Here is a 26,094-nt window from a genome sequence, read left to right as displayed (position 1 = left end):
TAAGATGTGTACAAGTGTACTCCTGGTTGGTGAGTCAAAAGAGGAAGTCAGTGCACCACAGTTCATGGACTTTGCAGTTGCAGATCTATTGGACTATGCAATCTCTTCTTCACAATCTCACTTCAGGTCGGTATGAACTAGTATACTACTCAAGCAATCGTCAAGTTAATGGTATGGAACTCTAACTGAAGTTACAGTTTAATATGAACTAGTAGAGTCGTCATATTAATAACTCTCTTATTACTAGGCACAAACATATTGTTTTATATGTGCAGTGAGTTTTAGGAGAAAATCAAACTTCTTTCTACATTAGTGATTTCTTATTTCATTAAAATCTTTTGAAATCACTATTATACATCATTTCTCTCAAAAGATTAAATGTATAATTTTTATTCATTATAGATCTTAAGTACATTTTATCTCTATTGCCATATGTTCTGTGATACAGGTTCAGCCTCCAATGGATTTCTTTCATTGACAGTCATAAGGTTGAAAACCCACAACATCTATCCCAGACTGTAAAGACAAACACAAAAACAGAACCAACCAACACTCTCTTACCACTAAAATGAAGTATGAATGAGCGTGAGGGAGATAGTGCCTTAGTGCACCACATAAGAAAGGTTCCGAAGTCAACCCAGCAGCTCTGTCTCCTACATAGATGAGTAGTATTTAAACCGAGACAATTTTCTCCATACATCTTCTCAAAAAGATGTAATGGCTGAAAAGGCACAAAAGCAGTTACTGGATTTATTCTTTCAAAAGGGTGCGTCTATTGAAATTTGCCTGTCGGCTAAGGTATCCGATGTAGTGTCATCACTTCAAACATAAACAATTCTTGATGCACAAGGAAAGGTTACACACACAAAGGATGAGTGGACGGAAACAAGAGTTTCGACCATTTTAAGGTCAGATTCGATTGTTCAAGGTTCGTTAATGGACTAATTGCCTTTACAGGTGTTAGGAGAGGATATTGATCCAAAAGCCATATGTCAGTGGTCAGTGTCTACCTCCCCAGGCTTAAATCCCCTGGATGCATCTGTGGATAGTGGATCTGACATAGGCGCAGATCGACAACTTATTGACAATGATTCAGATATTACCTGATGAGTCACAAGGAAATGTCTTCACAAACATTAGAAGGGAACTTTGATCCTTATGCTAAATTCCTTGGATCATTGTTTACCTTCCCAGAATTCAAATCTGGAACCCTAAAAGGGAAACTAGCAACTTGTAGATTATGACTCAGATTCATCTGACGAGTCTAACGAGGATGGGGATTTGCGAACTCCCATTGCACCACCCGTGACCTCCTTAAGGATGGCTAAGGTGATTTTCCTTGCAGGTACAGCTGAATGGTGGAGCTATGAGAGGAGTGATACACTTGTGAGAATGAGTGTAAACACGAGTGGAGAGAAGAGTGAAACACATGTGAGGTACACTAAAATAGAATCACACACTCACAGTGAGGAAGAAAGATGAAACTACTTGTTATTTCTTTTCCAACCAAGTGAAATATGAGAACTCCTTCAGACAACGGCATACATTCCTTCTCTAAGGGGGAGATAAAAGCTTAAATAATAGTTTGGAGGATTCCTCAACTAAGGGGGAGAAATAGCGGGGAGGAAGAAAAAGATCCTACACATGTACACTACACCACACCATTGTTATTTATGACTACGGATCCTATTGTACGGGAGAGGTGGTAAACACAAGGTGATTTCCTAGTAAGGAAAAAAGCTGTTTTCCAAAAGGGGAGTACCATTGGTTTTTATCCGCGGATCCTATTGTACGGGAGATGTGGTAAACGAAGGTGATCTCCTTTAAGCAGTTGATTCTCATAGGGGGAGAAGCAGGAGAGATATGCGATTCTCAACAGTAAATGTGGTTGTACAAAAGAAGATGAAACTACCTGAAGATATGTTCAGTCTAGAGGAACATCTATTTGGGATCTGGAAAATGTAAAATATAATCCAGAACTTTTCCGCTATTTACTTTGCATTTCTGTTTATATCTTTTTTTATTTGTTAGTGGAGTTATCCTCTAGGTATTTATTGTTATTGTCTAACAAATAAATAGGGGGAGATTGAAAGGCATATGTCATAGCCTATTTGTTTATTCGAGGATTTAACTCAACTCAAATAAGAATGTAACAAGTAAAAAGTGGATCTACCGTCAAAGAGATCTCTCAAAGTAACATCTGTTAAAGGATTCAGAAACAAGGTTCATCTACAGACTTGAGGAATTACTTCACTGGAAGAAGTTCAAGAAATTGATCAAGTCTCAGTGACATAAATCAAGATTGTGGATTTAATCAAGTGACATAGATCTTGTCAGGGTATCAAATAATTACAGGGATTTAATCTGAAGAAAATCAAGTTATCAAAGTCAAGACATGAAGAGACGTCATGAAAGTTAGTCACTCATGAACCAGACAGTACATCGAGTGTCAACATTGAAGTGGTGGAATTGATTCATTATTGACAGTGATTTTCAGAAGATTTTCAGAAGAATGGTTGCTGTTGAAGAGTAGTATTAATTCTCTATTAATTAATTAAGTCATATAGTTTAATTAAGAAAATAAATTATATCTGTAAAGATTAATTTATTTATTAATTGAATTAATTGATTAATTAATTCCGAATTAATATTAGGAATTTTCAGAATTGATTTTGAATTTATATTCAATATTAATTCAGCATGACAATTCAATTGAACTGGTATGACAATCAGATTATCATACCGAAAGTCATACTAGCTCAAATAGATTGTCATAGCGAAAGTTCTACTGGCTATGGAATTTTCTTGCTAGTTCAAGTGATTGTCTCACCGATTGTCTTGCTAGTTCAACAGATTGTCATGCTGATTGTCATGCTAGTTCAGGAGATAGTCATACCGAAAGTCATGCCAATTCACAGATTATCTTGCCAGTTCATTTCAGTTCTGTTGATTATATTTAAAGACAAGCAGCAGCAGTCATTCAATTATCATCTTCAGAATACAACATCTTCAACCACTCAAGAATAGAAAAGAAAAGCAGCCGCATAAAACATTTCATTTTTCATCTGCTAAGTTCAAGATCACATTTCTAGTTATTAAAGTTAAATCCAAACCACTAGAAATCATTATCTTGTTCTTGTGTAACTATCTAGCGGATCAAAATCCCTAGAACTTAATCTCAAATTGCGTTTAGCATTTGATTCTTTTTATTACGAAAATAGAAAAAGTTTATGTCGAATTTATTCTAGATTTGTGATAATTAATTTGAGATTAATCCCTTGTAATCGATACCGTTGTTGTAACACCTTTCAAGTTTAATAATATTTTTATTTAACTTGAATTTTGTTTCAATTTTTTATTCCGCACTAAATTTGATTATTCGGTATTGTTTGTATTCAACCCCCCTTCTACAAACACATTGGGACCTAACAGTAGTCACAGTCAGTTCTTTAGATTTAACACTTCTTTCATTTCTCTTATCTTCTCCACCTTGTCTAGATTGAGACCTAGTGACATCTTTTGATGAGCCACTAATCCCAACTAGCTCTTCACCTCTTCTCCTTTTACCATCCTTTTGTCCCCCCTATTACCTCCATCAAGATTTTCATCATCAGTATTCGTCAATGTCAGATCCTTGTATTTAGATTTAACAATTTTCTCCCCTTTTTTGGCATCATCACCAAGCAGTAGAGAAAGACTCAGCTTCATTGAATTATGTACCTCTGTAAGTTGTTCAGACATTTGAACTTGCTTAGCTTCCAATCTAGCTTGATTGGCTTCAATAGTAGTCTGTCTGGAAATAATTGGTGCGATCTGCTTTTGAATTTCCTGATGAGTAGTCAGTCTTGAAGCAATCAAAGATTCTTTGATCTAATTGATTTCGGAAGTAGTTGCTTCTTGAGCTGTATGTAAGGATATGACAACCAGAGTAGATGCTTTCAGATGATTTAGCATATTAGGATTTTGAATTCTCTGTTCAGCTGTTTCCAGATGTTCAACAAAATTGATGCTGGAAATATGATATGCAACATCTTTCCATTTAGCATTCCAGATCTCATCAAAATAATCCTGCTTCTTCTTAGTATCTAACTCCTTCAGCTTCTATTGTCTCACATGATTAGGTGTATCTTCAGGGAAGAATAGATCATCTTCAGGATCTATAAGAGCATTTGAAATATCAGCTTCTTCACCATTATTAGATTCTTCATTTGCAACTGGATCTTGAACTATCTGCTGAACTTCATCACCAGCTTCAGCATGTAAGATAGAATCATAAATTGGTGTTGTATGTGATCCTGTAGCTTTAGAAGCTTCCATACCATCAGCATTTAAGTCCGCATCTTCAAGAATTATAGATAAATGAACTGGAGCTTCAAAATTTACTTCCAGAACCTCAGTTCCTCTAGAGTGATGTGGTGACCCTGTAATGGATAGATTTTTATGAATATACTGTTGTGCTATTACATCTTCAGCAAAAACAAGGAGAATTTCAGTTGATGAAATAGTAGAGTGAATGGACTGTTTTTTAACAAAAACAGGGATCACTATAGGTGGTGGAATAGTAGATTGAATGGACTACAGGAAAAATATCAGTACTTAGACCTATTGGGAGATTATCAGCACTTAGTACATCAGAGTTTATCTGAGGTTCAACAGACTGTTATTCAGCAGTTGTTTCTTGTGTACTCTGTGCACCTGCAAAATATAACAACACTTAATCTCTATATTCTTTTAAAGTAGTCTCACTACTCCTCACGCCACACATCTCATAACTTTCATTAGTTAGAGTTTCCTCATAATGATTACTAAATCCTGTCTCTCATCTACCTCTCCTTTTGCCAGGAAGGATCCCGCCTCTCTCTAATTATGTTTTTCTCCAAATCTTTTCATACAACTCACATAAAAGCTCAGATAATTAGTCCTACAGAAATAAGAGGTGGCTAAATAAGGGTGGTCTTTGGTCATACAACTAGAGGTAGTCCTTAAATAAGGTCTAGAAATAATCATACCGACAGGATTTATAACATGCGTAATAAATGCCGATAAGAAAAAATTAGTATTTATTATAAATGCTGATAAAGTGAAATCAGTATTTATGCCTTGTGAATCTGAAGTCACAATTGAACTCACAGTTGAAACTGTGGTTTTGACAGTGTGTTGTTCACCAATTATGGGAACCTCCATTTGAATTGGAGAGGATTTGTCTAGGTTACCGTCATGTACCATGGTCTCAGACCTTGTTCTTCTTGTAAAGAACTCACACTTGAATGTGTTATTTGAAGATATCATAGGGTCTTCAGTAAAAACTGATGAAACCCCTGTGTTTTTGTTGGTGTCATCAAGATCTACCTCAACATGTAGTCTCTTACCAACTTAATGTTGTTTCTGAGTGGTGAGCATAGTTTCATGAACCATGCCACTTGATTTTTTGGAAACATTTGAGAAATGTATTCAAATGTTTCATCTTTAAGAAGAAATTTAAGATAAAAGATGTGTGATTCTAGATTGAGTTTTGACAACTTTCTTTGAGAGAAAAAGAAAGTTTCAAATAATATGTCTTATTCCATAGTATCAGACTTTTGAAACATAGATATGTTTAGACATTTTGATAGACAAGAACACTCAAAGATCATAATTCTTATGAGATTAAAATTAAAACCTTTCATCAATTTCTGTTATGATATCAGAATTTGACAACTACTGTTTGGATCTATCAGTCAAAACAAGTTTGACCAATATCAGAGTTTATACACATAATCAGAGTTTAACATACAGCTATTGGCTGGGATTAATAGAAGTTTATTGCATGCTTTCATGGCATCAGAATTTAACACAATTATCAGTATCTAGCAAGTATAGATATATAATAATAAGATACCATACTCTAGCTATCAATAGTTATTCCTTAATTATCAGAGTTTGAGAAATGCCCTGATATCATTCTAATTCATTCACCAATCTTGTAAAAGTAGCTTCATAGAGAGGCTTGGTGAATATATCTGCTTATTGCTGATCTGTTAAAATAAAGACCAATTCCACTGTACCTTCTTCCACATGTTCCCTTATGATATGGTACCTAATGATGATGTGTTTAGTCATCGAATGTTGCCTTGGATTTCCTGTCATTGCAATAGCACTTTGATGATCACAATATATAGGAATAGTAGAATAGTCTAACCCGTAATCCAGTAACTGATTCTTCATCCATAGAATCTAAGCACAATAGCTTCATGCAACAATATATTCAGCTTCTGCAGTGGATGTGGAAATTGACTTTTGTTTCTTGCTAAACCAATAAACCAATTTGCCACCAAGAAATTGACAGCTTTCAGAACTGCTTTTCCTGTCTATTTTGCATCCTGCAAAATCAACATCTGAATATCCAATTAGCTTAAAATCTGAATCTCTAGGATACCATAATCCCAGATTCATGGTGCCTTTGAGATATTTAAAAATTCTTTTTACAACTAATAGATGAGGTTCCATTGGATCAACTTGGAACCTTGCAAAGAGACAGGTAATGTGACGACCTCAACTCCGGGGTCAGGAGTTGACGTCACTAACAATTACTCAAAATTATAAACAACAGAATTATTATTAGAATATATTAACTTGACCCCAAACCAAGATCCGATCCAGGTTCAAGTATAATTCAGATTCTTAATATTACAAACTCTTTATTTACTATCTACGATACACTAACTTTATTCAGTAACTCTTCAGACCTCATGGTCTGATACGAACTACCTCAGAGGAGCCTGGTCCAGTAGGGGCGGGAACATGGGTCGGTCTGACTGATCTTCTAGGCATCTGCGAAATGTACATAACAATTTGCAAGGGTGAGCATAATCGCTCAGCAGTACCAAATATGAATAACAGATTAAAACAGTAACGTAACAATAATGGGAACAGAGCTGTAATCATGATATCAACATTTCATAATGATAATCGAAGTAACTGGATATCACTAATTAGCATGCTTTGTGAAATCAACATTATATTGTGCTGCGTAATACCAGAGTCAAATTTTAGCATGCTAACCATTTTATAAAACCGCTGTATCAATCAATCATGCTTTCATATAATTCACAAATCCCAATCAAATACATAGCGGATATCTGAAGACAGCTGATCAGGCTATCAACACCAGACGGCTCTAATTGCCATCCCATTTACCTGTTCCGGAACTCAGAGACTAGCTAGGTCTCTGACCTGCTGGACTATCAGTTTTATAATGCGCGTAATCGAATTAGCCTCTTACGCCACCTCAATAGGCCTACTCTGGCCCCAATGTATCTCATATCTGACTGTTTTATCCAGTTTTCAAAAACACATGTACTTATCTCATTTTTAAATCATTTGTTTAGCCAGCACACATATAAAATCCGTTTCGTAAATCATTCCATTTGAGACAGGTACCTTTCGAAGTTACTTTTCCCCAAAACAATTCGAAAACAATGATTTTATAACTACAGGGGATACGTAACTTAAAACATTTCTGTTCCATCACGAGAATAAAATATTTAGCTATTCATATACACTGAACCATAAAAGAATGTTCAGGGGTACTTGCCTTGCAACGCTTTACAAACTCTAATAGCTTTCACGCTGACTTCGATCCTGGAACGACTCGATTGGGATCTACAATTACAGAATACCCTAATTAGTTATACCGACATGCTTGATATCCTCAAATCCTAATAACCCAAATCCGACAACCCGACTCGTATTATTATTATACACACAAACCCGTAATCACATAGTCACATAGTCGGAAATATTGTTAGGGTAACATGTATAAATATATATTTTCGAACATATTTTTAGGAAATTTTGGCAGCATCTTATTTATTTATAAGACCACCCGTCGATTGGAATCGCCGTCAACAATTCTCAACCATCCACAATATTATTTTACCCTTTTATACAACTTACATCCCAACACCAATCGCAATTAATTATTTAAGTCCGAAAATATTTTACGAAAAAATCATTTTATTTATTTATAAAATTTAGGACTCAGAACATCGTCATCACCGTCCACCGTCCGCTCGTAACGAGTCATCACGGTACGGCGTCAAAATTTATTGGTGCCCGAAAATATTCGGGTATCCAAATAAATTCTACCGATTATTCCAAAATATTTCCTGCACGAATTATTAATATCATGAATGCTTTATCAAATAATTCCTGCATACAAAGGAATTAAAATTAATAAAACTAGTAAATAAATTTTGCAACACAGACTGCGCACAGACACACGCACACGCGCGTGTAAATCACGCGCCACCGAAAACCAACAAATCGGAGTAATAACAAACACAGCCACACACACATATACTCACATAATTAACACACACATACGATATACACACACAGGTACATATACATGTATCAGAGAAACAAGAACCGAGTAGCCGGAAAAGATACCAGAAAACGGTGACTGAAACAACGCAGCCGAGCAAGAATCAAACAGAGAAAGGAGGAAGAAGACGAGAAAAAGAAAGAAAACGGAGGAATAAGGAGAGAGAACTGATAGATTGATAGAGAGAGACAAGATCGAGATACAGGGGAAGTGAAGCCGAGGGAAAGAAAAACAGGGGGTGGGGGGTTTTGTTTGTTTTTGTTTTGTTTTTTTTTTCTCTCCTGCACTACAATTGCCACACGTAGCACTAGTTTTTGTAAAATTCTGACACGTTGCAATTGAGATAGATATGAAGGGTTGATAGTCTGTTTTGCCCCTGAAACTCGAAATTAATAGAATGAGGTGCAATTAAAACAACCTCCGAAAATTACGAAAATAGCGCTAAAATATTATAAATATCCCGAAATAAATAAAAATATAAATTTCAAAATTTTTAAACAATTTTTAAGGTACGCTTTATACCCGCTTTTTAACCAATAACGAAACGACGCACGGGTAAAACGATTTCCGAAAATTTTCAAAATAATTTTAAAATTCTCAGAATAATACGAACTTAATAAATTATAAGTTTAATAATTTTTAAAGATTCCCATAATTAAATATGGATTTTAGCATTTAACACACTCAGGAAATTACTTAAAAATGAATTATTAAAAAAATATTGATTTCTCAATTTTATAAAGTCCTAAAAATATTTATTGAAATTATAAAATTAGAAAACCAATTTTAAAGACAACCCAAATATTTATGTAATTAAAATTACCATAAAATCACTTTTACAAGCAAAATAAATCATGTAACTCACTAATAAATCTCACAATTCAATCCCACTTATCAATAAATCATAATTAATTAAATAACAATCAATAACCGCTGCCAAAAACCATTATACACATTTTATTTATTTACTTAAACCTTTATTACACTTCCAAATAAAATAGAAATAAAATAAAAATACACGAGTCGTTATATTCCTTCCCCCTTAAAAAGATTCCGTCCCCAGAATCTAATTTAACTAAACAAATGAGGATATTTATCAAGAATGTCTGACTCCAATTCCCAAATAGACTCTTCTACTCGAGGATTTCTCCACAAAACTTTTACTATAGGAATCGATTTATTCCTAAGGACTCGTTCTTTACGGTCTAAAATTTGGACCGGTTGTTCCACATAAGATAAATCTGGTTGAAGCTCAATCGGTTTGTATTCTATGACTTGATTCGAATTAGGGACATAGGGCTTCAACATAGACACGTGGAACACATTATGAATGTGCTGCCACTGCGGTGGTAACGCTATCTCATAGGCGACCTTTCCTACTTTCTTCAAAACCTCAAAGGGTCCTATGAATCTAGGGCTAAGTTTACCCTTCTGACCAAATCGTACTAACCCTTTCCAAGGCGATACCTTTAGTAACACCAACGCTCCTATTTCAAAGTCCACGTCTTTCCTATGCAAATCTGCGTATTTTCTTTGTCTATCTTGAGCTGCTCCCAATCTTTTCCGAATCAACACTATAACATCTCTAGTCTGTTGAACCAACTCAGGGCCTAACAGTTTCTTTTCTCCTACCTCATCCCAGTACAATGGTGACCTACACTTTCGTCCACACAAAGCTTCATAAGGTGGCATCCCTATACTGGCATGGTAGCTGTTATTATATGAGAACTCAACCAAAGGTAGGTGCTCATCCCAATTACCCTTAAAATATAGAACAAAGACTCTCAACATATCCTCTATGGTCTGAATTGTCCTCTCACTTTGGCCATCCATCTGAGGATGATAAGCAGTGCTCATATTCAATTTCGTTCCTAGGCACTCTTGGAATTTAGTCCAGAACCTGGAATTAAATCTTGGGTCTCGATCCGACACTATAGAAACAGGAACTCCATGTTTGGTAACTATCTCATCCAAGTATAACTTAACTAACTTTTCCAATGAATACCTTTCATTAATCGGAAGAAAATGCGCCGACTTAGTCAATCTATCAATGATTACCCAAATAGCATCATGATTCACTCTCGTCTTTGGCAATCCCACTACAAAATCCATAGCAATGTCTTCCCATTTCCATTGGGGAATCTCCTAAGGTTGTAACAATCCACTCGGTCGTTGATGCTCTGCTTTCACCGTCTGACACACATGACATTTAGTTACCCAATTGGAAATATCTTTCTTCATTCCTGGCCACCAAAAATTTCTCTTCAAATCCTGGTACATCTTGGTACTACCAGGGTGGATAAAAAACCTAGAGTTATGTGCTTCCTGCAATACCTCATTCTTCAACTCTGTTACATTAGGAATCCAAACTCTGGACGAAAATCTATACAAACCTTGACTATCTTTTTGAGTACACAGCTCTTCTCCTGTCAAAGTATCCAACTCTTATTCCATAACTCCTTCTTGACACCTTTTGATCTTTTCCATCAATGCTGGCTAGAAAGTAACTTCATATAGCTGCTCCTGACTTCCATTAGGTACTCGAACTTCAATTCCCATTCTTTCTAAGTCTTGTGCCAACTCTTCCGCAATCTTAATCATATTCAGCCTTTCCTTTCTACTCAAAGCATCAGCCACTACATTGGCTTTACCTGGGTGATAATTAATTGAACAATCATAGTCCTTAATCAACTCCAACCACCTTCTCTGTCTCATGTTCAGATCTTTCTACGTGAATATGTACTTCAGGCTCTTATGATCGGTGTAAATATCGCATTTCTCTCCATACAAGTAGTGACGTCATAAATTTAAAGCAAATACTATAGCCGCCAATTCAAGGTCATAAACTGGATATTTTTGTTCATGAGGCTTTAGTTGTCTGGAGGCATACGCAATCACTTTGTCATGCTGCAATAACACACATCCCAATCCTTTCAGAGAAGCATCACTATAAATTACAAAGTTTCCCATCTCATCTGGCAATGCTAACACTGGAGCCGTCACTAATCTTCGCTTTAACTCCTGGAAACTCTCTTCACACTTTTCCGTACAAACGAACTTCTCATTCTTCCTGGTCAACTTAGTTAGTGGGTATGCAATCTTTGAGAAATCTTTCACAAACCTTCGATAATATCCTGCTAATCCAAGAAAACTTCTTATTTCCGTGGGTGTCTTCGGTTGCTCCCATTTTGATACGGCTTCAATCTTTACCGGGTCTACTTTGATACCTTCCTTACTCACCACATGTCCAAGAAACTGTACCTCCGTCAGCCAAAACTCACACTTAGAAAACTTAGCATACAATTGCTTTTCTCTTAACTTTTGAAGGGCAATCTGCAGACCGCGTGATCTTCCGGATTCTTTGAATATATGAGGATGTCATCAATAAATACAATAATAAACTTATCCAGATACTCCTTGTATACCCTATTCATCAAATCCATGAAAGCTGCTGGCGCATTCGTCAATCCAAACGACATTACTAGAAACTCGTAATGGCCATACCTTGTTCGAAATGCAGTCTTGGGGATATCCTCGGGCTTTATCTTCAATTGGTGGTAGCCGGACCTTAAATCAATCTTTGAAAAGTAACATGCTCCCTTAAGCTGGTCAAACAAATCATCGATCCCCGGCAAGGGATATTTATTCTTTATCGTCAACTTATTCAGCTCTCTGTAATCAATACACAATCTCATACTTCCATCCTTTTTCTTCATAAATAACACTGGGGCACCCCACGGGGAAACACTGGGTCGAATAACTCCTTTATCCAATAACTCCTGAAGTTGCTTAGCCAATTCTTTCATTTCAATCGGGGCCATTCTGTATGGAGCCTTAGAAACTGGTTCAGCTCCAGATATCAAATCAATGGAAAACTCTATCTCACGATCAGGTGGCAATCCTGGTAATTCTTCTGGAAAAACATCAGGGAATTCTCTTACTACAGGGATGTCATCCAAAATAGGGGTCTCATTCTTCGTATCCACTACATGAGCCAAGTACGCTTCACATCCTTGTCTTAGCAATTTTCTTGCTTGCATCACTGAGAGAAACTTCCTATCTTGCCTCTGCCCTTGGTAACTGATCCTTCTATTATCTGAGGTGTACAGAACAACTCTCTTTTTCTTACAATCAATATTTGCCCTATATCGAGACAACCAATCCATACCTAAAATAACATCAAAGTCTCCCAACTTGAAGGGTATTAAGTCAACAGGGAACATATACCCCGAAATCTCTAGGGAACAACTAGGATAAAATTGTTTTACAGGTACTTTATCTTTATTAGCCACTTCTATAGTTAAGGGTTCATCTAGGTCTTCTAGCATCAATTGCATCTTATTCGCACAATTGACAGATATAAAAGATTTGGACGCTCCCGAATCAAACAAAATGTTAACAGGTAGGGAATTAAGAATAAGCATACCTGCAACCACATCAGAGTCATGAACTGGAGACTTTTGGGTCATCTTAAAAGTCCTAGCTCTCGCAGTACTGGTTGCTGGTCCTTGAGACACACTCCTTCCCGCATTACCTTGGGTCACTGACTTGCAATTCCTAGCTATGTGTCCCACTTTGTCGCAACTAAAACAAGTAACTCCTTGAATCTCAGACTTACATTCCGTGGAATAGTGACCTTTCTGTCCACACTTAAAACAATTAACATTCTCTCGGCACTGTCCACTGTGCTTTTTCCCACACGTCTTACAATCAACCACTGGCTTACTCATCCTCGTCGGGGCAGAGTTAACTGATGTTGTACCGGGCTTAACTTGGGGAAAGTTCTGCCCTTTAAACTTTTTATTCTTATTTCTGCCAAACCAACGCTAAAACTTCTGACTCGCTATTCCTGCTTCTGACTTTGCAGGTCCGCTTTCAAATTTCCTCTTCTTTTCACCCCGCTCCTTTGCAGCTAACTTCTGATCACTCTCTATTACTAAGGCAGCCTGAACTACCGAAGTATATGTTTTGAGTTGTAAGGCTACAACTCCACTTCTTATTTTTGGCTTCAACCCTTGTTGAAACCGCTTTGCTCGCTGGGCTTCTGAACACACATATTCCGGTGCTATACGGGCCAACTCCATAAACTTCGCTTCATATTCCATGACACTCCTATTTCCTTGTTTCAGCTCCAAAAACTCCATATCCATTTGACTTTGGAGACAGGCTGAAAAGTATTTTTCCAAAAACAATTCTGTGAATCTGGCCCAGGGAACTGGACCTTCTCCTTCTGGGGCTCGCGTAGATTCCCACCAATAATTCGAATCATTCCTCAGAAAATAACTACCATAATCAGTCTTTAAATCCTCACTCACCTTAGTGAGCGCAAACGCCTTTTCCATTTCCTTTAACCATATTCTGGCAGCAACAGGATCTACTTCTCCTTTAAACTCTGGGGGCTTCACTGCTTGAAAAGACTTAAAACTAACACCTTGATTTGCCCCTCTCATCTCATGCTGCTGTTGGATTTGTAGTTGCTGCTGTTGGATTTGCTGTTGTTGTTGCTGTATGAGCTGCTGTTGTTGTTGTTGCTATTGTAATTGTTGCTGCTGTTGCTGGAATTGTTGTTGCTGTTGGGCCAGTTGTACAGTCTGCTGACGCAACAAGTTCATCAAATCACTAATGGAAGGATCCCCAACAGATCCGTTATTGGGCTGAGAATTTCTCTTTGGTGGCATCTCCTGAAACATAATAGCCATATATAAGAAAATGGATTGCTCCAGTAGTTTATATTCATGCATCAGGAGAGCGTTGCCACTAAGACAATGTTCTCATCCCCCATTATAATTGGATCCATCCTGAGTGAATGATTATAATCTAAAAATGCCAGCAACAGAATCAATAATAACAATAACAACAATAATAGCAACGCACAATATATAAAAACTGAAAAATAAGATAAAGCAGCTACAATACAATAACCAACAGAATCCAACCGGTACAACTGAAAATCCAACTACAAAGAACCATCCGAATACACACCAAAATTGGCTGTCATAACAGCCTCACCTACTACGAACTATCACAACATAATGTACATATACAAAGAAAACCACCACAGAACTCCTAAAAGTCAACTCTGAGCTCGCATCCTTCTACTGCAGCTCTGCCTAGTCTCTACCACTGCCACCAATGGAACCTAGCTCAAACACTAGGCAGTTCACTAGGTCCTGATACTGCACAACTCTGAACTCTGAACTAATGAAACGGTCAACAGACCTAGCCCTCTCTACAGCCATCTGGGTCAATGCTCTCACACGGGCTCGCACCTCAGGGGAAGGGGCAGAAATACCCTGAAATGGTGCAATAGGTACCTGGTCCAACTAGGCAGCAAACTCTGGACTCTGCTCTCTGATAAAGGAAGTATTCACCGCCCTATGCACATAATAAGGGATCGGTGAAGAAATACCAATAGGGGCCACAGGAGGTGCCGGAGGTCTCATCATGGAAGAACTAGGACCGCAGCCGGGAGAGAAATCCCTGACAGCAGACACAGACCTACGTACCCAACGGGGACGAGGACCAGATCCAGGGATGTCTCGAGGTACATAAGAAGGAACTGGGGGAGGAGGCATAGGGGTCTCCTCGGAAACAACATCAAGGGGTTTCTCCGAATCTGAGTTATCCGAATCAGAAGCCCGAGATGGAGAACTCGAAATCGCAATAGGCCACTGCCAAGATTACAAATATACAGGCAAGACACGACCAGGTCAAGGAAATTCTATCAAAACATTTAATAGATGCCAGGGTAACGCCGTCGGAACCCTCGACTGACTCTAAAGGTTTGCTCCTCTATATGAGTTGCTGACTCACACTTAAAGACTCACGTTATCACCTACTTGACACAATCCCTAACCTGAATCAGAGACTTGAACCTGTAGCTCTGATACCAACTGTGAGGGCCTCAACTCCGGGGTCAGGAGTTGACGCCACTAAAATCCTATTTTGTCCATGAGGAGGAAGAATACCGGGTTACTGAAAATTATAAACAGAATTATTATTAGAATATATTAACTTGACCAAACCAAGATCCGATCCAGGTTCAAGTATAATTCAGATTCTTAATATTACAAACTCTTTATTCACTATCTACGACACACTAACTTTATTCAGCAACTCTTCAGACCTCATGGTCTGATACGAACTACCTCAGAGGAGCCAGGTCCAGTAGGGGCGGGAATATGGGTCGGTCTGACTAATTTTCTAGGCATCTGCGAAATGTACATAACAATATGCAAGGGTGAGCATAATCGCTCAGCAGTACCAAATATAAATAACAGATTAAAATAGTAATGTAACAATAATGGGAACAGAGCTGTAATCATGATATCAACATTTCATAATGATAATCGAAGTAACTGGATATCACCAATTAGCATGCTTTGTGAAATCAACATTATAGTGTGCTGCGTAATACCAGAGTCAAATTTTAGCATGCTAACCATTTTATAAAACCGCTGTATCAATCAATCATGCTTTCATATAATTCAAAAATCCCAATCAGATACATAGCGGATATGTGAAGACAGCTGATCAGGCTATCAACACCAGACGGCTCTAACTGCCATCCCATTTACCTGTTCCGGAACTCAGAGACTAGCTAGGTCTCTGACCTGCTGGACTAATCGGTTTTATAATGCGCGCAACTGAATTAGCCTCTTACGCCACCTCAATAGGCCTACTTTGGCCCCAATGTATCCCATATCTGACTGTTTTATCCAGTTTTCAAAAACACTTGTACTTATCTCATTTTCAAATCATTTGTTTAGCCAGTACACATATAAAATCCGTTTCGCAAATCATTCAATTTGAGACAGGTACCTTTCGAAGTTACTTTTCCCCAAAACAATTCGAAAACAATGATTTTATAACTACAGGGGATACGCAACTTAAAACATTTCTGTTCCATCACGAGAATAAAACATTTAGCTATTCATATACACTGAACCATAAAAGAATGGTCAGGGGTACTTGCCTTGCAACGCTTTACAAACTCTAATAGCTTTCACGCTGACTTCGATCCTGGAACGACTCGATTGGGATCTACAATTACAAAATACCCTAATTAGTTATACCGACATGCTTGATATCCTCAAATCATAATAACCCAAATCCGACAACCCGACTCGTATTATTATTATACACACAAACCCGTAATCACATAATCACATAGTCGGAAATATTGTTAGGGTAACACGTATAAATATATATTTTCGAACATATTTTTAGGAAATTTTGGCAGCATCTTATTTATTTATAAGACTACCCGTCGATTGCAATCGACGTCAACAATTCTCAACCATCCACAATATTATTTTACCCTTTTATACAACTTACATCCCAACACCAATCGCAATTAATTATTTAAGTCCGAAAATATTTTACGAAAAAATCATTTTATTTATTTATAAAATTTAGGACTCAGAACATCGTCATCACCGTCCACCGTCCGCTCGTAACGAGTCATCGCGGTACGGCGATAAAATTTATTGGTGCCCGAAAATATTCGGGTATCCAAATAAATTCTACCGATTATTCCAAAATATTTCCTGCACGAATTATTAATATCATGAATGCTTTATCAAATAATTCCTGCATACAAAGGAATTAAAATTAATAAAAATAGTAAATAAATTTTGCAACACAGACTGCGCACAGACACACGCACACGCGTGTGTAAATCACGCGCCACCGAAAACCACCAAATCGGAGTAACAGCAAACACAGCCACACACATATATACTCACATAATTAACACACACATACGATATATACACACAGGTACATATGCATGTATCAGAGAAACAAGAACCGAGTAGCCGGAAAAGATACCGGAAAACGGTGACTGAAACAACGCAGCCGAGCAAGAATCAAACAGAGCAAGGAGGAAGAAGATGAGAAAAAGAAAGAAAATGGAGGAATAAGGAGAGAGAACTGATAGATTGATAGAGAGAGACAAGATCGAGATACAGGGGAAGTGAAGCCGAGGGAAAGAAAAACAGGGGGTGGGGGGTTTTGTTTGTTTTTTTTCTCTCTCCTGCACTACAATTGCAACACGTAACACTAGTTTTTCTAAAATTCTGACACGTTGCAATTGAGATAGATATGAAGGGTTGATAATCTGTTTTGCCCCTGAAACTCGAAATTAATAGAATGAGGTGCAAATAAAACAACCTCCGAAAATTACGAAAACAACGCTAAAATATTATAAATATCCCGAAATAAATAAAAATATAAATTTCAAAATTTTTAAACAATTTTTAAGGTACGCTTTATACCCGCTTTTTAACCAATAACGAAACGACGGACGGGTAAAACGATTTCCCAAAATTTCCAAAATAATTTTAAAATTCTCAGAATAATACGAACTTAATAAATTATAAGTTTCATAATTTTTAAAGATTCCCATAATTAAATATGGATTTTAGCATTTAACACACTCAGGAAATTACTTAAAATGAATAATTAATAAAATATTGATTTCTCAATTTTATAAAGTCCTAAAAATAATTATTGAAATTTTAAAATTAGAAAACCAATTTTAAAGATAACCCAAATATTTATGGAATTAAAATTACCATAAAATCACTTTTACAAGCAAAATAAATCATGTAACTCACTAATAAATCTCACAATTCAATCCCACTTATCAACAAATCATAATTAATTAAATAACAATCAATAACCGCTGCCAAAAACCATTATACACATTTTATTTATTTACTTAAACCTTTATCACACTTCCAAATAAAATAGAAATAAAATAGAAATAAAATAAAAATACACGAGTCGTTATAGGTAACATACATGATATCAAGTCTAATAGTAGTCAAATATAAGAGTAAGCCAGTCATACCTCTGTAGTTAGTTATATCTACTGATGAACCAATATTTAAATCTAACTTGGTTGCAGTGGCCATGGGAGTTGATGTAGTTGAGCTATCTTGCATTCCAAATCTTTTGAGCAAATTCCTGGTGTATTTGAATTGTCTTATGAAGATCCCTTCATCAGTCTGTTTTACTTGTAACCCCAGAAAATAACTCAATTTTCTCATCATACTCATTTGATATCTAGACTGCATTAACTTTGCAAATCTCTCACAAAGTTTATCATTAGTAGATCCAAAATGATATCATCAACATATATCTGTACTAATAACAAGTCCTTACCATGGTATTTATAAAAGAGAATTTTGTCAATTGTACCTCTTGTGAAACCACTTTATAACAGAAATAGAGCAAGTGTTTCATACCAGGCCCTTGGAGCTTGTTTTAGTCCATAGAGTGCCTTATCCAGTAAGTAGACATGATCTGAATACTTTGGATCAATGAATCCTAGAGGCTGTACAACATAAACTCCCTCTTCAAGTTCTCCATTTAGAAATGCACTCTTTATATCCATTTAGAACTTTTTAAACTTCTTGTGAACAACATAGGCTAGAAAAATTCTGATTGCCTCAAGCCTTGCAACTGGAGCAAAAGTCTCATCATAATCAATGCCTTCTTGCTGTGAATAGCCCTTTGCAACCAGTCTTGCTTTATTTCTTGTAATAATTTCCTCACTATCAGTTTTGTTTCTGAATACCCACTTTGTACCAACAATTGATCTGTTCTTTGGTCTTGGCACAAGAGTCCAGACTTTGTTCCTTTTAAATTCATTAAGCTCCTCTTGCATTGCTGTAACACAGTTAGCATCTTGAAGAGCTTCTTCCACCTTCTTGGGTTCAGTTTGAGATAGAAAAGAATGGTAGAGACATTCATTTTGAGTGGTTTTACTGGTTCTTACACCACTATCAGTGTTTCCAATGAGTAAGTCAGGTGTGTGTGACTTAGACCATTTTCTTGCAGATAAAAGTTGACTCCTTGAAGAAGAACCTCCCCCTTGATCCATGAACTCTCTATTATTTCTTTGACTTGTACCACTATCATGACCTGATGCTCCCCCAGAATCAGTGTTCCCATTATTTTCAGTATTTGACTCATCAGAATTTGAGGAAAGAGAGTCTGATGACGTATTTACTGATGTTCCTTGAGTTGAATCACTTGTAGAAGACTCTGGATTTAAATCATGTTGCTCCCCCTCAACATATGCTTCAGTATTTGAAGAATTTCCACTGTCATGTGGATCATTAAAGCTCGGAGTGATATTAGGATTTGCTGTATCAGGATTTGTTAGTGAATCCGGATTTAACTGTACAGCATAAGGTATTCATTTTCAAATCTCAACTTGTCATGGTCATATGCATCTTCTAGTCCTGTAATCTTCTTGTCATCAAAAGATACATGCATACATACCACAATAATGGATATCCCACAAAAATGCCTTCATCAGCTTTTAGATCAAATTTGGTTAGCTGCTCCGGATGAGTTTTCAGAACAAAACACTTGCAACCAAAAATGTGAAAGTACTTCAAATTTAGCTTCTTTACCTTCACCATCTCAAATGGAATTTTTCCATGCCTGTTGATCAGTGTTGCATTTTGTTTGAAGTAAGCAGTTTGCACAACCTCAACCCAAAAGTAGGTAGACAATCTTTTTTTCTCTAGCATGGTTTTTGCAGCTTCTATGAGAGTTCTATTATTTATTTCAACAACTCCATTTTGTTGTGGAGTTCCAGGAGCAGAAAATTCTTATTTTATCCCCTTGTATCTTCAGAACTCTTCCATAAAGCTGTTCTTGAATTCAGTTTCATTATCACTTCTGATGATCTTTACTTTGTATATTGATCCTTTTTCCAGCTCTCTCACATGATCAAGAAGAATGGATGGAGATTCATCCTTGGTGTGTAGAAAATACACCCATGTGTATCTTGTGTATTCATCAACAATTACAAGTGCATACCTTTTCTTGGAAATTGACATAACATTGACTGGACCAAAGAGATCAATATGAAGTAGATGATATGGTTCAAGAATGCAGGATTCAATTTACTTTTAAAAGATGTTTTCCTTTTCTTGGCTTTCTGGAATGAGTCACATAAGCCATTGATGAGTGGATTATATATCTTCTTGGAAAGCTTCATTACAGGCTTAAGTTGGTGTTTTGGACTCAAGTTATTGGTGCGTTATTGCGTTGTAGACAGTAGTTGTAGGAAGAAAGAAGCTATTCAAATAAATATGCTGAAAAGAGATAAGAATTGGAATCCTAGGACATTCTCAAGTTATAGAGAATCTCGTTAGCTTCACGTGGGCAGTTGAATCCCCTAATTCTGACGAGCAGAACTCAAGATACGTCCAAAAGAAGAATTATCAGAAAATTTCCAGAAGGCCAGCGTAGTCGCACCAGAACCAGCGCGCCCGCGCTCCAGAAATCACTATTCCAGCACGGCGCGCCCAAAAGTAGCGTGCTTGCGCCCTGTTTCTGCACAAGAATCCTGATTTTAGTCGAAATTGAAGATTTTGAGAGTCCTGGTCATCCTGGGGCCTATATTTATCAATAAAAAGACGTTTTTAACAACAAGGAGCAAAGGGAGAGCAATAAGAAGACCTAGAGAGCATGAGATGGCTACAGAAAAGAAGACTTTTATTTTCTTTAGTATAGTTGATACTTGGATGCTTGTTTTCGATTTGTCTTTGGACCCTAGTACTCTTATATTATTTATTATCATGTTTTCATTGGAATCCATGGTGACGATGAGTTTGGTTATGAGCTAATCATTGTCATGGGGTTCTAAGGGATTTACTTATGGATTTCTATAGTTAATTTGTTTCAATATCTTGGTGTGTGGTGATTGATTGATATCCTAGTATTAGTTGTGGTTATTCGTCTTATAAGCATAGCTAACATATAAGATAACGTGTTAATCTCTATTGAAGCGAAAGTGAATATAAAGATTTAGAACTTGCCATGCTTGCATAGGTTCATGTATTTGTTATGCATGATTCGTAGGTAATTTTAACCATCTTACTTGCCCTATGTAATCACGATAGGTAACTTGTTCATTAAACCTTTATGTTGTCAAATTCTATAGACATATAGGTCTCAACATAATTGGTGTCTATTCAGCTTCTATCTCTTTTATGGATGTCTGGTAGTAGGGTATTCCTACAACGAAAGTTAGCGTTTACTAGTTTCGTGTTATCTGATTAGTTGTCATCACCACTGCATGCTAAGGTTAAGAACAATGACTTTGAATGAAGTAGTAATGAAGTTAGAATCCCATGTTTGTCTCATATAGATAATTCAATCACTTTTATTCTTAGTAAATTTTCATGTTAGTTTAATCTTAGTTATAAACATCTCAACTTGTTATTGTCTTAGCATTGAGCGGTAGCCATACCATTGTTGCATAGGTGCATAATCTTAAGTTAACTAAAAAAAGTGTCTGTGGGTACGAATCTGATTTATATCTTATACTACTTGCGAACGCGTATACTTGCGTGTAATTTTAGCGCATGTTTTCGCCCTAACAAGTTTTTGGCGCCGCTACCGGGGACTCGGTGTTAAATTTTAGTTTATGTGCTTGACATCAGTGGTCGTTAAAGTTCACTGAACCAGATTCTTTTACTTTCACGGTTTACTTGTTTGTGTTTCAGGTACTCATTACAATAGGAGATCCAGCAGCACCAACGAAAGCGTTGATGGATTTTTCACAACCCAAGATCAATGGCATTCAATCTAGCATTGTCAGGCCAACGATCGCAGCTAATACCTTTGAAAACAATCCTGGCACGATTCAGATAGTATAGAATTTAATCCAGTTTGGGGTTCTCCAATGGAAGATCCTAATATGCATATTAGGGATTTCATTGAGATCTGTGACACCTTCAAGTTCAACAATATTTCTGAAGATGCTATGAAGCTAAGACTTTTCCCTTTTTCTCTGTGGGATAAAGCTAAGTGCTGGTTACACTCTCTACCAGCAGGTTTTATCACTACTTAAGATGATCTCGCTCAGAAATTTCTTACTAAATTCTTCCCTATGGCAAAGACAGCTGCAATGAGAAATGCTCTTACTCAATTTGTGCAGCAATAGGGAGAATCTCTATGTGAAGCTTGGGAGCGCTACAAGGAGATGCTTAGGAAGTGTCCTCATCATGGAATGCCTGGTTGAATGATCATCAATTTCTTCTATAACAGTTTGGGAGCACAGTCAAGACCCATACTCGATGCAGCATCAGGTGGAGCATTATGGTCAAAGATCTATGAGGAATCTTATGATCTAATTGAACTCATACCTGCTAATGAATATCAGTATCCAACTCAGAGATTTCCACAGGGAAAGGTAGCAGGAGTTTTGAAGTGGATACAGCTACTACTATCAAAATTAAAGGCATTGTCTATGAAGATCGATTCTCTGGCTAACTATGGTGTTAATCAGATAACTAGTATTTGTGAGCCGTGTGCAGGTTCGGATATGATGGAGCAATGCATTATATCTAGTGAATCAGCTCAGTCTGTGAGCAACTTTTAGAGATCACAATAACCAGTTCTATACACTTATCATCCTGACAACTGAAATCATCCTAACTTCAGCTGGAGCAATAATCAGAATGCGATACAACAACCGTTCCAGCAGTTTGGAAACAAGAAATTCAATCTTCCTGGTTTTTAACATCAATTTGCACCAAGACAACAACTCTAACTTCAACAACAAACTCATGGTGCAGGTCAATCTTCGAATGAAAAATCTGAATTGGAGGAGTTGAGGCTTATGTGCAAAAACTAGGCTCTTATATGCCAAAGCCAGGCTATTTCTATCAAAACTCTGGAGAACCAGATAGGGCAAATTACTAACGCCTTATTGAACCGACTACCAGGAATGCTTTCTAGTGATACAGAAGCTAATCCAGGTAAGAGGAAAGTTAACGGACAGGTGAACGCCATCACCTTGAGATCCGGAAAGGTCGCAAGCCCCTAAATTCAGCAAGACAAAGAGTCTAAAAATTCTGTCCAGAATGCAGGTGCATCTGCACCCTTGCCAATTCCAGAAAATGAGATTGTAGCTGAAAAAGTTATGCAGAAGGATATTGAGCTGGAATCAAGGAAGAAAACTGTGGAACACACTCCTCCTGAGGGTAATACAGGGGAGAAACATGTCTATCCTCCACCTCATTTTCCTAAGAGGCTGCAGAAGCAGAAGTTGGATAAGCAATTTGCTAAGTTTCTGGAGGTGTTCAAGAAACTTCATATCAACATACCTTTCGCTGAAGCTCTTGAACAAATGCCTAGCTATGTGAAGTTTATGAAAGGTATTCTCTCTCGGAAAGTGAAGTTCAATGACTTAGAGACCGTTGCTCTTACAGAGGAATGCAGTGCATTTCTGCATTAGAAATTGCCTCCAAAGCTTAAGGATCCTGGAAGTTTCACTATTTCTTGCACTATTGGAAACTTGTCATTCGACAAATGTTTGTGTGACTTGAGAGCTAGCATCAATCTGATGCCCTTGTCAGTTTTCCAGAAACTTAGACTACCTGATCCAAAACCTATGAACATGTCTTTGTAGTTGGCTGATCATTCCATCACTTATCCGCAAGGAGTAGTGGAGGATATCTTGGTTAAGGTGGATAAGCTCATCTTCCCTGCTGATTTTGTCATTCTAGACTTTGAGGACGAAAGAAGATTCCCATTATCTTGGGAAGACCATTCTTGGCTATAGGCCGAACTATGATCGATGTGCAAAAAGGAGAGCTTACGATGATGGTTCAAGATCAGAAGGTCACTTTTAATGTGTTCAAGGAAATAAAAGTTACCCATAGATAAAGTGAAATGCTTTAAAGTAGAGTGGGTAGAATCTGTCGTGAATTCGGAGCTTGAGCAATTGCCAAAGTTAAATATCTTAGAGAGAGCCTTAATAGGGGAATCAGTTATTGAAGATGAAGAAGGAGCAGAGCAACTATAGGTTTTGAATGCACCTCTGTGGAAGAGGAAGTTAGATATGCCATTCGATTCTCTTGGGTTAACAGAGCTAAAAATTTCCCAGGAGCGTCTCGAGCCGTCTATTGAAGAAGCTCCCACACTTGGGCTCAAACCGCTGCCAGATCATTTGAGTTATGCATTTTTAGGTGCAACCCCTGACAAGGGATTTGAATATATCTATGATAATCTAAAGGGTGACCGGCCGGGTCCTCCCGTGCTTATAGAGGGTCCCTCGCATGCACCACAAATAGTTGATAAGTTTGGTCTTGGTGATGCGCAATATAGAAGGTTGATTTAGCGTATTGAGGCCATGCATGACATCCACTGACGTTTTGCTGAAGATTTGACACACGCTCTCGAACTGTTTTCCGAGACACTAGTGTTGAGGTTGATTGACCACCTGATCCTCCACCCAAAGAGGGTGATCCTCCCGCTAACTAGGTATGCCTTGTATCCTTATTATTGCCTTCAATGATGATATTGAAAATTTTAAGTTTGGGGGTGATAATGTAAGGATTAGTTTGTGTTGTGTCCATATAGATTCATATAGATTCATGTTGCATGTTTACTTGTATTTCATTCATATTTTTGCATGATTTTTCATATAGGACATTTTTATTTATGTTTTTATGTGAGTTCATATAGTTGCATGTGCATGCATATAACATGATCCCGTAGGATGAGCTATTTCTGATTAATAAGTTGATGTTGATTTGAGTGTGGTGATGATGAATATAGGGTTGTTTAAGTCTTAATGAATTGATTTACATTCTAGAAACAAAAAAATTTCACAAGTCTTATATGATTGCTTTTGAGCTAGATGATGATCATATTTGTTTAGTTGTTGAGATTTAATCACTTGTTTATATCTAGAATTTTTGATATTCTCGTAATGACAAAAAGAACACTGAATTTTTAAACTAGAGAAAAAGCTTGGATTTCATTGCTAGTTGTTGTAAGGCTAGGCGTCAAATGGCTAGTAGTTGTCTCATATTTATATGAGTAGTCTAGGGTTAAATGAGATGGAGCGAAATACACTCATTCAGAAATCGTTGAAAAAAGGAAAAGAGAAAAAAATAAGAAAAAATAAAAAAAGAAAGAAAAGAAAAAAAATGTGTTTATGCATAATTGATCAAGGGTGAGCTCTATAATACTCGAGTTATTTAGTTCTTAGGGGACTTTGTGCCTAGTGACCTAAGGCTTTGATAGTCCGGGATCCGCTAACCTAACGCTCGTTACATGGGTATTTTTGATGTGTTTTTGTGTTATTGCATTATAGGTAGTAGTTGGAAGAAGAAAGAAGCTTTTAAAATAAATATACTAAAAAGAGATCATAATTGAAAGCCTACGCTCTTCTCATGTTGTAGATAATCTCGTTAGCTTCGCGTGGGCAGTTGAATCGCCTAATTCTGATGAGCAGAACTCAAGATACGACCAAAAGAAGAATTGTCAGAAAATTTCCAGAAGGCCAGCGCGGCCGCGCCAGAACCAGCGCGCCCGCGCTCCAGAAATCACTATTCCAGCGCGGCCGCGCTTGAAAGTAGCGCGCCCACGCCCTGTTTCTGCACCAGAATCCTGATTTTAGTCGAAATTGAAGATTTTGAGAGTCCTAGTCATCCTGGAGCCTATATATATCAATAAAATGACATTTTTAACAACAAGGAGCGAAGGGAGAGCAATAAGAAGACCTAGAGAGCACGAGATGACTACGGAGAAGAAGACTTTTATTTTCTTTAGCATAGTTGATACTTGGATTCTTGTTTTCGATTTATCTTTGAACCCTAATACTCCTATATTATTTATTATCATATTTTCATTAGATCCATGGTGACGATGAGTTTGGCTATGAACTAGTCATTGTCATGGGGTTC

At 37.2% G+C, this 26,094-nt stretch overlaps 1 non-coding gene across 1 annotated transcript; it reads right to left on the bottom strand.

Moving 5' to 3' along the window:
- Positions 1 to 22,301: 22,301 nt before the first annotated feature.
- Positions 22,302 to 22,408, bottom strand: LOC141669006 (small nucleolar RNA R71). Its single transcript, XR_012553308.1, has one exon. It is a non-coding gene; the product is annotated as a small nucleolar RNA R71 (small nucleolar RNA).
- Between the last annotated feature and the right edge of the window lie 3,686 nt (positions 22,409 to 26,094).

Source organism: Apium graveolens, chromosome 6, assembly GCF_009905375.1.
Source record: "Apium graveolens cultivar Ventura chromosome 6, ASM990537v1, whole genome shotgun sequence".
Classification (NCBI taxonomy): domain Eukaryota; kingdom Viridiplantae; phylum Streptophyta; class Magnoliopsida; order Apiales; family Apiaceae; genus Apium; species Apium graveolens.
Note: the sequence above shows the minus strand (reverse complement) of the source record. Positions and strands in the feature narration are given on the sequence as shown.